Source organism: Limanda limanda, chromosome 6 (assembly GCF_963576545.1).
Source record: "Limanda limanda chromosome 6, fLimLim1.1, whole genome shotgun sequence".
In the NCBI taxonomy this organism is placed as follows: domain Eukaryota; kingdom Metazoa; phylum Chordata; class Actinopteri; order Pleuronectiformes; family Pleuronectidae; genus Limanda; species Limanda limanda.
Genome location: NC_083641.1, coordinates 8788118 through 8802605, shown reverse-complemented (window position 1 = coordinate 8802605; position 14488 = coordinate 8788118). Strand labels below are relative to the sequence as shown.

General features: G+C 41.1%; 1 protein-coding gene across 1 annotated transcript in view; it reads left to right on the top strand.

Annotated features, from left to right (window-relative positions):
- Positions 1-6970: 6970 nt before the first annotated feature.
- The window catches only part of phldb1b (pleckstrin homology-like domain, family B, member 1b), a 70444-nt gene continuing 62926 nt past the window's right edge, over positions 6971-14488 (top strand). The window contains exon 1 of the mRNA XM_061072740.1: positions 6971-7015. The gene's annotated coding sequence lies outside the window, so the exon portion shown is untranslated. The remainder of the gene's footprint in view (positions 7016-14488) is intronic.

The following is a 14488-nucleotide window of genomic DNA, read 5'->3' as shown; positions in this document are numbered from 1 at the left end:
ACTTCTTACTTAACCCAAAACTTTCTATAATAATAATAATCTGACCTTTGACTTTTTCCGCAGAGCACCCCACTGGACCTAATTGAGACCGGAAAGGGGCTGAAGTTTCAGGCGGAGCGCCCCCACCTGGTCAGTTTGGGTAGTGGACGCCTGAGCACTGCCATCACCCTGCTGCCCCTGCCTGAGGGTGAGACCACTGCTGCAACACCAACACACCAGTTACTGTAGCTCCAGAGACACGATGACCCAACATCTAATGCTAGTGCTACAAAATACACAGAATTATTCATGTTAAGAAAAACGCTTTTGAAACAGGCTTCCTAAGCTTGTCCTGAGTCACTGGTACGATTACTATCACATTGTCCCATTCATAATTACACAATTACCTTATTGTGGTAATGGCTTTTTTTAAATTACATATATTTAGGATTATTGCATTACAAGGTACCACAACAACACACACTTGTGTCTGCGCTGACCTGACCCTGTTATCACCTCTATATCCCTCTGACGTCCTTGTCCGTCTCTTTGTCTGAACAATCGAGGACAGTTTTATCTTGTAAATCTGTCCGGTGACTTTTTGACCTGAGGTCTTCTGTCTGTGTGCTGGCCTTCCTGTCTGTGTTTGTACTCTAGCAGGCGGATAATTCCCCTGTCATGAGTCCATGGTCGGAGCAGGCAAAGAGTCTGTGTGTGAATGTTCAATGTTTGTGTTTTAAAAAAAAAAAACTTGCCTGTGACATTTTATTTGCTCTTGGCCTTTAATCTCGAGGATCTGGACAGATCAGGTGTGCTCTTGTGTCCTTGTTTCCCCTAAATAGTGTCTTATCTCATCTTGTTGTTTGAGGTTGAGTTGTTAAACCCATTTAGCTGATAAACAGTCTGTTCCCTCTGTGCGTTCAGAGCTATGTGACAGGTCTTCACGTTACAAACAGACTAAAAAAGCACATTGTCAATGTAGTTTTGCAGATTAAAGAAATATAACTAAGCATCAGTCAACAATACAATGGTAAGTGCTCTTGGCTGTACATTTTGTCGTAAATGTAACTTACTGAAAAGTATAAGGCATCTATAGAGGGAACGATTTAAAGCATGGCTGCAGAGCAGAAGTTTACACAGAATATTTTCTTATACTATTATTATTGAGCACAATAAACATATATTTATTAAAATGTATTGTTTGCTTTTACTTTTATAATAATAATAATGGTTTGCATTTATATAGCGCCTTTCACAGGACCAAGGGACGCTTGACATATATAAATATAATTTACTATGATATTTATAACCAAACCTACGTTGTTGTTACTACTGTAATCATGATTATATCTAGACCTGATAGAGTCCAACCATTTGACACAACCAGTGTATGTTATAATGTTGCATTGTTGTCAAGTCAGGTTCATCCTCTTTGCTCTCATTATCCATGAGATGTTTTTAGAACTTGACTGGAGTCCACCTGTGGCCATTTGAAGTGAATTAGACAACGTTTAGAAAAGCAAACACCTGTGTGTATATAAGGCCCCACAGTTCACACTACAAGTCAGGACAAGACACAGAGCTATGAAGTCTGAGGAAGTCTCTGAAGTTGTCTTTGACAAAACTGTGTCAAAGCATAAAGGTATATTACCACATGTCAGCTGACAGAGCTTGAGACGAATGAGAAACTGTCCAAATACAAATACACCTGGAAGTTGCAATTGTTTCCAAAGATTTTTCTAAACAGAACTAAATAAAGGCTTTTAAAGACGAAGAAATTTTAATAATATAAACTGTAATATAGTGATATTATGTCATGCATAGTAAAAATGTACACATTTGAAAAAATGTCTTAACTATGTTTCACTTTTATCATTATAAATCACTGAATGCACATTAATCAGCAAAGATCGAAATTTAACCCAGCTCTGGGTTAGGGTTAGGGTTAGGGTTAGAGATAGAGCGGGTCGGCCACTTACCATAAGTTCGATGGTTCAATACCTCATGTTTCTATCTTTGAGCAAGTTACTGAACCCAAAACAACCACAGTTACTGCTTCACATCAGATTTTTTTAATTGAACTCTTCTTCCTCCTCCCTCAGGCCAGACCACTCTGGGTCGTGGTCCCATGGACATCCACATCCAGGGCCCCGGGGTGGCTGCCCAGCACTGCTACATAGAGAACAGGTCAGGGCTCATCATGCTGCACCCCTGTGGGAACCTCTGCGCCATAGACGGTCTCCAGGTCATGCAGCCCGTCCGCCTGTCACAAGGTAACAGTCAGCTCCAACATGGGCCCTATGATTTACTTGGATGGTTTCTGCTTTTGAATCTTTCATAGCACTTCTGATGTGCAGTCAAAAGCAGTGTGGGCAAATTGTCGGCCACATTGATAACAGGGCTTCTGCTGTGTATGGTTTTCCATGTTCTCCTCTGTAGAACAAACACTACAGGAAACCGATGACTATACATTGTAATTTCACCTGCCGGCCAACGTGTATGATCCCAGCTGAGCCAGAGATCAATACACCAGCTCTCTGCCTGGTCAATGAAAACGCACCACAAGAGCCAGCAGGTCTGCTCAATAAAAAGTACAGAGTGCTTCTAAATAGCCATCGACGGAAGTACGGCCCAAGGTTTCTGTGTTAATGAGGTAACAGAGTGAGTTCTGCTGTGCCCAGGCATGCAGATATAATGAAGAAACCAGAGGGGAGACGCATTGATTTTTAATTTGTTGCATCTTAGACTGATTGCTGTGGAGGACTTGACTAAAATGATCCCCTGGGTTTTTTCTTTTTAAAGGTTGTTCACATAGTAATTAAGGCTTCTTGTGGAAGTAGAGCAAGGTACATCTGAATTTAACTGACTTCTGATGCCAAGGATAGTCAAGAAATGGGAAATAAAGCAGAATGTATTGTTAACGCTTGTTCCAATACTTATTACAGTATGGAGGTTTAAAGAGTTGCAGTGAAGAACCTGAATGATTCAGCACTTTGTGATGTGTCTGCGCTGGAGAACAAAAGTGAGACGTCACCTGACACTTTCAGTATTGTAAACAGTATTGGCATTAATTGTCAATATTAATTATTTCACATTTAATTGTAATTATTGATCAGGAGTAAAGATTTTATTGAAATTGAGACCCTGTTCTTTTGGACTGGCAAAGGGGCCATATCTTTTCACATTTTACTTGGGTAAAATCATGAGTGATGGCCAGAACTTTAAAAATAAGTGATAAATAAATAAGTTAATGTTACTTCTCCATTAAAATTAGATAACTCATAAATATACTAATGTAGGAGTTTGGGGATTATTCATTATACGCAATGATCAGAAAAAAAGTTGAACTTGGTGTGATTAGTCGTGTAGGTGGGGTCAATGTAAGTGTTTCAGTTAAGTCACATTCATAGACGTTTACATCAGAGCCTCAGAGGAAGCCCAGTCTGCATGAGAGTGAGTTACAGACACTCGACTCACCATTACTCACAGTGTAAACTTCCATCTCTGCTGATGTGTAATCACACACTGCAGAGTTATTACTCATTCTCCAACAGTGTTCTCCCTCACAATGAAATACTAATAGGGCAAGGAGTACATGCACACAACATGGACTAATATTATTCCTTTGTAAATGCTCTCTGCACTAAGTATCCAGTATCCTGCATGACTCTGTGATGTAATGTGTGTGTGTGTGTGTGTGTGTGTGTGTGTGTGTGTGTGTGTGTGTGTGTGTGTGTGTGTGTGTGTGTGTGTGTGCTGTCTGTCAATGTGTCCCCTCTGTCTGTTGGTATTTCAACCTGGGCCCTGGCAGGGTAACCTGAGAGGGGACACAGTGCTATTTATACTGCCCCTCCTTCCCCCAGACAGATCCGACTTTAGCTGCCGAGTGGGTCTCATGGTGGAAGCATCAGTGTGGAGGGTAAAGTTGAGTTCACTGTCGGGGTCCTGCACAGTGGGGAGAGCTGAAGAAGTCATGAAAGGCATAGTCTGAGTTGTTTACATGTTGCTTTCTTCAGTGATACTGGAGGGAGACAAAACTGAACACAGGAAGCAGATTAGACTGTAGTGGTTCCTCCCATGAGTTAGTTTAACTAGTGCAGTGCCTGTTCTAAACCTTCCTGAATGAGGATCAGTTCTCTTGTCCTGTGCTAATGCTCCGGAGCTACTTCAGAATTATTCCTTGTCATTAGTGAGTCCACCTCAAACAGTTCTACAATATACTGTCACTTATATACTGTTGATAATCTTTGTGTTCATCATACCTGGTTTATCTGCAGTGCATCTTAAGACTTAATAAAAGATCTGTAATTACAGCAACAAAACAATTGTTGTGCTTTAACTTTGGGGACAAACTGCTGAGGATGTTCTTATTGCTTTGGCACCTGTGACTCCTGTGAATGTCTGTGTCAGTTCGATATGGTGGAATGAGAATATTCACATTATTAAAATAATCTAGCTTTGATTTTGGCCCCACACTTTACAAAATTGACAATACACATTTGAATCCGATAAAATAAAAAGTTATCGAGAAATGCATTCCATATACAGAAACACAGACGTTTTGTGGAATCAGTAGGTAGATTATATGAGTGATATATCAGAGGACACTTCAATGATCCATCATACTAAATGTTGTTTTGACACTGATATGTGTCACAGGGATTGTAACGCTGTCTGCTCTCTGTATTTCTACACCTGGCAGATGAATAGTTTACAGCTGGAAACGGCTTTGAAACGTCAGCGTTGCAGTTTATAGAGAATCAAGCAGAAACAAGTTGGTATTGTTACAAAATGAAAATGTGCTTAACGTGCGTTTAGTGGTAATCCCCGGGGATTTACAGTATATATCAGAAGAGCTGTCAGAGGGAAATCCCAGCAGTGAAAGGGCATGTTAAAACTAAGCCTGTTTGTTCTGAGCGTTTTAAAGGGGCAACGGTTGGTTGCTTTGTTTCAGCCTATCGGGAAAAACACAAGGAGATTATTATTTCAAAACAGTTAACAGTGATGCAAGAGTTATGGTAGATATTCTACTGAGTTGCATTATGAGATATGTAGGCTGTTCTTTTTAATCAGTCTCTTGTAAATTAAAGTTACGGAGGTTCAATATTTAATTACTATATAAGACACTTTAACGATACATTGCATGTCATAAAATTTAATTCACAGGCCTTTAATGCTAATGTACACTGAAGTGGACATTAACTCGGACAAAAGAACACTGTACAGTTTACTTAACTACATTTATCTGGCAGCAATAATTACTTTTCTGATTCAGATTTTGCATTTACAATATTATAACTTATTTAAAAAGGGATACATTACAATAGATTTAAATATGCAGCAGTTAAAACACTCTATGACTATGACAAGTTACAGAAGTAATATGCAGTTTACAAATGAATGCATCTGTATCAATAGCCCATGATGTAATATGTTTTTTAAAAACCACAGTAACTTTGGTTTCTACTTTGGGTATTTTACTTACGTTTGCTGATGATACATTTACCAGAATATGAATGTTAGTATTTTTACACATTCTACATGTTCTATTGCTAATTTCATGTCCCTTATTGATTACAGTAAATTGTATTGTTTCAGTATTATTAACAATACATCCACATCTTCATTATCATTACATTTATTACAGAGGCTAATGTGCAAGAAGGGAACTCATATCCTCACTTTTTCATTTAACGTGTACTTTTATGGCTTTTTATAGATTTAAGATGATGTGACTTATGGCAAAGAAATGTCCGGCATTACTTTACGCCTTCACCTTTGTTCTTAAGCTATAAACAAGAATATGACACACACACACAAACACACATGGGTCTCTCTCTATAGTTGTGAAGACACACTTTGACATAATGTATTTCCTAACCCCTTACCCTAACCATAACAACGAAATGCCTAACTCTAACCTAAACCTAATTCTAATCCTTCCCGTAAAACCAATTTGTCTATAACTATCTATAGACACGCCACACACACACACACACACACACACACACACACACACACACACACACACACAAGCACACTTGCTCAGATTAAATCCTATCATAAATTACATTACATTAATGTAATATAAATCATATGGAATATATGGAATTGATCAGCTATCTGATGTGTATATTTTTCAGGGGTAGAACCCCCCCCCCTCTCTCTCTCTGTCTGTCTCTCCCTCTCTCTCTCCCCCCTCTCCCTCTGACTCAGGATCAGGGTCTCCACCTTCTTCTACCACCCCTTGTCCCCCCCCCCCCCTCTCTCCTCTGACTCAGGATCTTAACCTTCTTCTGCCGCCCCCCTCTCTCTCTCTCTGTCTCTCTCTCTCTGTCTCTCTCTCTCTCTCTCTCTCTCTCTCTCTCTCTCTCTCTCTCTCTCGCTCTCTCTCTCTATCCCCCGTCTCTCTCTTACTCAGGATCTGGAAACCTTTACCTCTCCCTCCCCTCTCTCTCTCTCCCCCTCTCCCTCTCTCCCTCCTCTCCCTCTCTCTGACTCAGGATCGGGGTCTCCACCTTCTTTTCATCCCTCCTGCTCCTCCTCCCTCCCTGCGCTTCACTCTCTCTCTGACAGCAGTGGCTCTGAGGTGACTGCCTGTGTGTGTGTGTGTGAACCAGCTGTTTCTTCCCTCCGCACTGTGTGACTGAGATACAGCGTCTTCAGCGTGTGAATGGCCCCGGGAAGGAAGGAGACAATGGAGCAGGGATCCCACTGCAGCCAGTAGAACTCCCGCACTGGTTTGAAAGAGCTGGGATATACCACCACCATCCCAGCAGCAGCAGCGGATGGAGCCGCGGTTTAACAAGTGTCCGGGCAGCTCCCACACTCTTCAGTGAGCGCTCAGATATGAGCAGAATATATTAAGTCTATTTAAGTATTATCATAACAAAAGCGCGTCGGGACAAAAAGCTCATAAACGCGCCCGTTGTTCCACATTAAACTGGCAGGGAGGAAAACACGTGGCTTTTATTTAAAGGAGCCGAGGCGATGAAAACATCGGAGGGAGAGAGAGGTTTCATTCACTGGAGTTAAAGTAAGTCCTGCTTCTACTGTTATAGTTGTACGGTGTGTGTGTGTGTGTGTGTGTGTGTGTGTGTGTGTGTTCGCTTCACGCGTGTAACTAGTGAAGCCTGTGGTTGACTGAAGGAAAACTGCGGACAAATAACGGACCAACAACTAGATCCTTACATCTTACTGTATGTGACTAGCTAACAGAGGTCGGACACTATTCTGCTGATGTGGAAATTGACAAATTTTAGCTTCACTTTCCTTTCCAGTTAACGTGCAAAACCTCCGCTCGAAAATCTCTAAAATACAACATGCCTCTGTTGTTACGATTAAATGTTTGTATAATAGAACAAGACTTACTCTATATATCTTAAAATGAGGCTCTGTTCGATTCGGCATACAGTCAGCGAACATTACTTACCCTTGTTTTTAATAATTCCACTATAATGATGTGCTTTCTCAGCTAAGTCGTCCACTGAAGTTCTCCCTAGTGGGCGGCAGTTAGCTGTGTAAGCAAATTATGAAAGTTTCGATTATGTTTACATAAAGGCCTGCTTCGTGTTATTTTTTATGCCGATTATTTTTTTATCATTCCTTAGACATGATTGTGTGGTTTAATTCATAATTGAAGTCTAAACATGTTCTCTAAATGGAATCAGAGTTAAACTTGGAAGCTTTTTTGAATGGAGTTTGGTCTTTCACCCCACACATCCAACATGAACACCTGCTCCAACTTGGCTGTCTCCTGCCACCCAGTCCCCAGCATTCTATGTCCCTGCCTCCATGTGAGTTCTGTTTATAGACTACAAACATATACAGGTCTGTCAGAACACCCCCTACCCCCTGCAGTCTGGCATAACCAGACCCTAATGTGTGTGTCTACTGTTACACAGCTATTCCTTGTTGCCAGTGTGACCTGATCAGGGCTGGTACCTGGAATAGAAGAGAGCTTTCCTTCTGTGCATTCTGCTTCACCAGAGGCCTCTGGGTCGCTGAGTTCTGCTCATATTAGACAGTTTTAACCCCCTGGGGCCTTTTCTCTGAGCCGTTTCCATTCACACTCCTTTGGAAATGTGGTCATGTCTCCGTTGCTTCACCTCCTTGACATCTGTCATCTCTGACATATTGTGTTGGCCCCTTTGTAAAGAGAGTAGTCTCAGAGAAATGCTCATCAGGTGGCTGCAGATGTGATGTATAGGGCTGCTCCAGCAGGCCCACGGCACAGGTCAGACATGTGTGAGAGAAGAAAGAGGCTGGCAGCAGCTGGTGTGCACATGCTGGGTTAGTGTGTGTCTGTGTGTGTGTGTGTGTTACTGCATGTTGTCTTTGACCGCACATCCTCTGACTACACTAAGGTCAAGGCAATATGTCCAAATGAGACAGTGGATAAATACTACAAATACACCAGTGCCTTGAGTAGACCAGGGTCGTGCTCACTCTATATAATGAAGTCCCAAGTATTCTTTATATGCTCTTTTTTCTTCTTTTCTCTCTTCTTCTTCTCTCTTTTTCTTAATGGTTATTATGTATTCATGAAAGGAACATAACATAGGACAAATGTGCGATACAAGGAACCAGTTTAGTTTGACTTTGAAAGAGGTTTCCTTACTCCTGAAACAGAACCTTGCAGTTTCAGTTTCAACTCTCCCCTTAATTGTCTAGGCAATGCTGACCTATGCACTCATCCATTTGTCTATTTTTCCAAACCGATTCTGATCCCTCAAATCAGGGTATCTGCTAATTCCAATTCAATATATCAGTCGTCTGTTTTTCCTAGACGTAAACTCGCCATTTGCCAACAACTCCTCCAACTCAAAAGAGATTATGTGAAGGAAATCTTGTGGACGTTTACAGGTTAACCTCAGATGTTCGGAGCAGCAGCAGCATTAAGTGAAGCTTGATGCATTGAGGAGAAATTGAGCAATACTAGTGGAAAAGTTACCAATGCCACCCCAATCTGATCCATCCATACATGAGTAGCTTCTGGGTATAATCCTATTCTTTTCCTTAATCCTTTCCCATTTTACCTAACTCACTTTTTATATCTCAATACTTTGTTTGACTAAGAAACACCTTGTGTCAGAGCCCGAGGTACCAACTGCTTATCATAATACTGTACTTTCCCGCTGCCACCGGTCACCTTGTCTGTCTTATCTTCTGAGGGCCACCGCCACAACCTTGGTTGCTATCGCCACTGCTGAACTGGGCGTGTTCATAATTGATCCAACTCAGTTGAGATGAAGCCATGCCCATTTCAGCATGATCTAAGCCTCAGTGCAGCGACCGAACCTATAACCATAAGCAATGTGGAAGTGGTTTAATCTTAAGTTGGTTGGGTATAAAGATAAGAATGACACATCTACACAGATGTGCTAGAGATTAACAGTGAACTGTAGTCAACAGTAAGTGATAACAGACTAACAGATAACAGACTCAAAAATAAGGGAGATTCCATCTCATTTCAGATACGACCCAAAATAATGTACCAACAGCAGCAACATACCGCACCTTTGTCATCATCGTAACAATAATACAACTTGTAGGAGTTTACCAGCAACAGGATTTCATCATGGCAACAATAGTAAGCAGGCGGTTAAGGCTGTGGCCATTGTTTGATATAGAGTTCAGTCACAAACTTCTTGGTTATAAAATAAATCATGGTTTGGATTAAGAGTATATGCTTCCTTCAGTTTAGAGGACCTTCGTTCTCAGAAACAACGTTTACAGGAGGTCAGTCTCATATTGGCAGCGATACCAATCCAATGGATGAGTGATGTTTGCTTCAAGATATGATTTTCTTCCACACAGCCAATGTGTAGTTGCACAGTTATGACTGTAAATATAGCTTAGGTTTTATGCTCAACAGTTGAATTTACATATTCTAATTCGTCCAATTTGATAACAAAATAGTCCAATTGCACTTGACTATTTTACACTGAAAACTTCCTTTACTTTATAATTGTTCTTAACAAAACAAAAATATTATTTAAACTGAATTACTCAGTTTTTTTCTGGCATGTCTGTCTTTATATGATGCAGTTAGAATTAGAAGCAGACACGATGGTTTAGTCCCAAACCCCTAATTTACAACTGTATTTAACGCACTCTATTTGCCCCTTGCCATTTTATTAGTGTGTTATTCTGTCATGTTGTAGATGTCCACCTGTGGAACATTCACAGCAGTATCCATCACGTGCACACAACTTTCTGGCAACTATCCCACAGTGTGTGAATTTACAGCTCGAAGTTCCCACACAACATGATTCATAAGTGTCTGGAATCTCAGTTTATTGCTGACTTTAGGGTAAATGAATGATTGAGAGCAGTAATGGGAAGGAGTTTTGAAGCTTGTTTGCTTTTTACCAACAAACTAAAAGTAGTAACATTTTGATTGACTTTATTCTCATAAAGCCAGCCAGGAGCAGTTTTTAATATCAGACAAAAATTAAACCAAAGCAAATGTGACAGGGGTCAGTACAGAGAAACTATACCTGTGAAAAGCCTTGACAATTATGAATAAGTATGCAGGTACACAACCTGTACAATTGCACTTGTCCCTTCATGTATTTTAAACCTGGACGTGTCTGAGTTCAATAAGTGACAAGTTTGTTGACATATGATTTTACTGAGTTTGCTACAGCAGCTTGGGATGTGAGTTGTCACCTGAATTTAAAAAACCAGCTCACACCGTTTGGTTTGATACTGATTGATCCTCAGACCTGCAGCCATCTGCCTGTGGAAGCATGTTCTAACAGCAGGGGATTGGCTCAAGTAGTTGTGACAAAAGGAGAGGGAGGGAGGGAGTGGACGGGGGTGGCTGGGCAGGGAGGTAACATCTGTTTGGACAAGCTGTAACCAGCTTTGACTGTTAATTGTGACAAGCGTCCACTAGAGACGGCAGCTGACGGCACTGCTGCAGAGACTGCATCTGGTCTGTGGGAGGTGGATGCTGTGAGAGCAGAGGGGATGTGAAGAGGGCAGAATGTTTTAAAGGAGCATTCCACTAATGTTACACATAAAGTTTAGTTTACTCTCCAGGAGGGGCACGACTCAGACTGTGCAAACAGTTGTATAATGTTCTATTGGCCGGAGGAGGGAGCACTTACTTTAGCCCAAACCACAATCTTTTCTTAAGCGTAACAAAGTAGTTTTTATGTGTAAAGTCGTAAAGGTTACCAAACTGTCACCATTCCAGAAGCGTCACTGTGTGTTTGTTATTGTAACCGTGACCATGAAGGTCTGCAAGACCTGCGACTGTTTTGGACGATGTTTTATCAGTCGTGCCCAAGGGTGAGGACCGATGACGTCTAACGACTTGTGGAGAAATCTTCCATACTGGCATCAGACTGGTTTGAGCATGTGATCACTTCTTCCAAGCCATTTCTTCTGAACTTGTGTTTAATCGGATGGTTTTTCCTGATGTGAATGCAGGCTTTGACCCCTCCTCCTCCTCTTCCCTGTATACTCCTTTCAGACCAGTCCCATATCTTTCTCTGGTATGTGCATCTGTGTTAGATGGGCCCTGGCTCAGTGAAAGGCAGTCATTGATTAACTGGTGGGCTTGACTCTCTGGCCTTTGCTGAGGCTGTAAACCATCAGCGTTCCATAGCAACTGTCAGCCATAGTTGCGGGCATCTCTTTGTCTAAACCTCCTCTTCTACTTTAGTGACCAGGTTTAGTGGCATTGCTTTGTGATGCACGACAACAAAATCACAAGTTTTTTTGCCTCTCAGTAAACTAATAGTGGATACAAAGTTGCTGTTAGTACTCTGGCCTGGAGAACTTAGTTCGGCTGAGAGGATGAGTGGAGTGATGTGCAGCGAAGCTCCATAGCCTCAGGGTTTTACACAGATTTTCGGCTATCTGAATTACAGTCAAGGCTTATATACGAGTGAAGATTTCCTCTGCTGCTGATATGTGTAGTCGTCTCATCATCATGGGATTATCTAAAGTAACAATGGGCACCTTTAAGATTTTTCAGATTTTCTGCCTTCTCATTAGCTGCAGTTCCTGTTTGTCATGTTGACCAATTGTTGCTCCCGATTTAGGAGTTATTATGTTATTAAGTACAAACTTTTTTTTGTTTCTGTTCAGTTTCTTAGATGACATATTTTAAATCCTACCAACAAAGCTCTGATTAGCTCCGTTATGTTCCAAACAGCTGTCACTGAGTAGAGAACCAGGACTGTTTGAAACACTGAGCAAAACTGAGATGAGATCTGGAACCAGGCTGCCTAAACCTCCCGCTCTCTACTGCACTATTTTCTCCAACATAATTCAGATGATCCCACTTTTTATTGTCAGAGCTCTCGGAATCTGCCTGTAACAGCCATCATATTTGAACATGAGAAGAAAAGCTGCTGTACATATGGAAACTTCCTCAAAAGAAAATCCAAGAAGAAAGACTCCCACAGATAGTGTTAAACCACCAGTATTCAGGTTTCTTCGCTTCCTGCTTGTTCTTTTTGCCGTGGTGTTGGGTGACAGTGATCCTGTGAACATGCTTGAGATGAAAATGTGTTTTCACAGCTTCTGACAGACAGGCTGCTGCAGAGAGTCTAATGTGACAACACTCGTGAGCCGGATCTGAAGCCACAGACGTGATGTGCTACTCAACTGAGCAGAGCCAGTGTTACTAGCATGTAACGTTTACAGAATAGCATTTCTTTAACATACATAAGTGTAAGTCTAGCACTTTAACCAAACTCTCCTGACTCTACATGAACTCACTCTGGTAGAATGTGAAGAGTTCTCGCTCTGACCACCTCTGGTTCCTCTGATCTAATCTTCTGGGAAATGTACTTGAGGCCGTCGCTCTGGAAAGATTTAATGTGGTCGCACCACAACCCATGGAATATTTGTACAACAGACACTTTTCAGATCAGGTCCAGTGCTGCCAACCATTTCTCTCTCTCATGCCACAGTACCCTTGAGGCATGATGTGGCATTAATGCTGATTGGCATGAATTGTCCCAAATAAATACTCAGAAGGGTTCCTAAAATTAGTAATCCTGACAGCTCTGGCATTAAGTTAGTAGATTTAGTAGGTGTTCCTTTTTAATGATTTTTTCTAGACTGACTCAGGATTAGTCAAATGTTCTATGTGTGTAAATTATGTATTTAATATTTTCTTAGACTTAAATCAAAGCAAAAATACTGCGTCTTGATTGGTTCAAGTCATCTACTAGAATTCAGTAATTCTTTAACGACAGGAGTAAGTACAGTTTTCTTCTATCAGGAGCTGCTCCTGGTTACAGAAGTGCTTTCCCCAAATTCTGTGCTCCCATGTCTGTTTTCTCTTTTAAATGATATCCTAACTATACACACACAAGAAAATGTACCAGTTGTTATATATCTTGTTTCTGTAATTTTGGCAAATAGTTTTAAATAGTGTTTTATACTTCACAAAAATGTATTAAATGGTAATGCACATGTATTTCCTTAAAAAGGATCCTCAAGGATTATTTTATGGGAAAATGTCCGTGTCCTATTCTTTTGCTGACTATTTATAGATTGCCACCTTGACTCAATCTGTAGCAGTGGTTTCCTTTTACAGTATGTGCTCTATAATCCACTTATGTGTTCCTGTAGTTTTATCAGAGAATGGGGTCATAGTGTCCTTGTGGGAAGGTCTTCCCCCAAGTATGTCCTCACTCCACATGATGAGCTTTGTGGTAAATTCAAACAGGTATTCTGTTTTTTTACAGCATAATAGAATTGATGGAAACCCACATTTTCTTATACATGTATTGGACGTTAACCCACATTCCTGATTAGTATTTGGTTGTTTCTTTGTTAAAGTGGAGCCAAGCTGGAGCACAGCACAGTGCAGGGCTGAAAGATGCTGTTCTTGCAGTAATGCTCAGAGTGCACTCTGTGTGATGAAGGCAGTGATTAGAGGAACAGTTCCTGGAGTGTTGGAGAAGAAATTGTTCTTTCACACAGCAATGGGAGAATCAATCTAACTGATTAACTGGGGAGGGGGTTTCACTACACACACACACGCAAACGCACACGTACGCACACACAAACACACACACCACTCGTCCTCCCCTCTGTGACTTCAATCCCTCTTTCCAACATTGCCCTTCATGTTCTATATGACTTCATGTGTTGTAAATCAGAAAATGGTAATGTGTCATATTTTCCTGCTGGAAAGAGTCTGAAAAGCAGCCGTTGATTAAACTGATCTCAGTGTCTGCAGCTCATTTCACTGACGTCAGCCTTTCAGAGAGCTAATCCTAAAATGTTTGTGAACCGCTGGCTCCTGGACGAATCTTGACATGCCTATCCAGGGTCAGGGGGTTCTGGTGAAGGAGGGGAAAAATAGATACTGGTGTGTTTTCAATAACTGAAGCTAACACAGTCATGTCAAATGTGGGGCTGATACTGCACATAACAGAAGAGATCCAAATCACTGCTAATGGACTGTTGGTGACTGGTACATAGAAGTGATTGATGTTTGTTATGTTGAATGTGAACAGTGAAAATATGACCC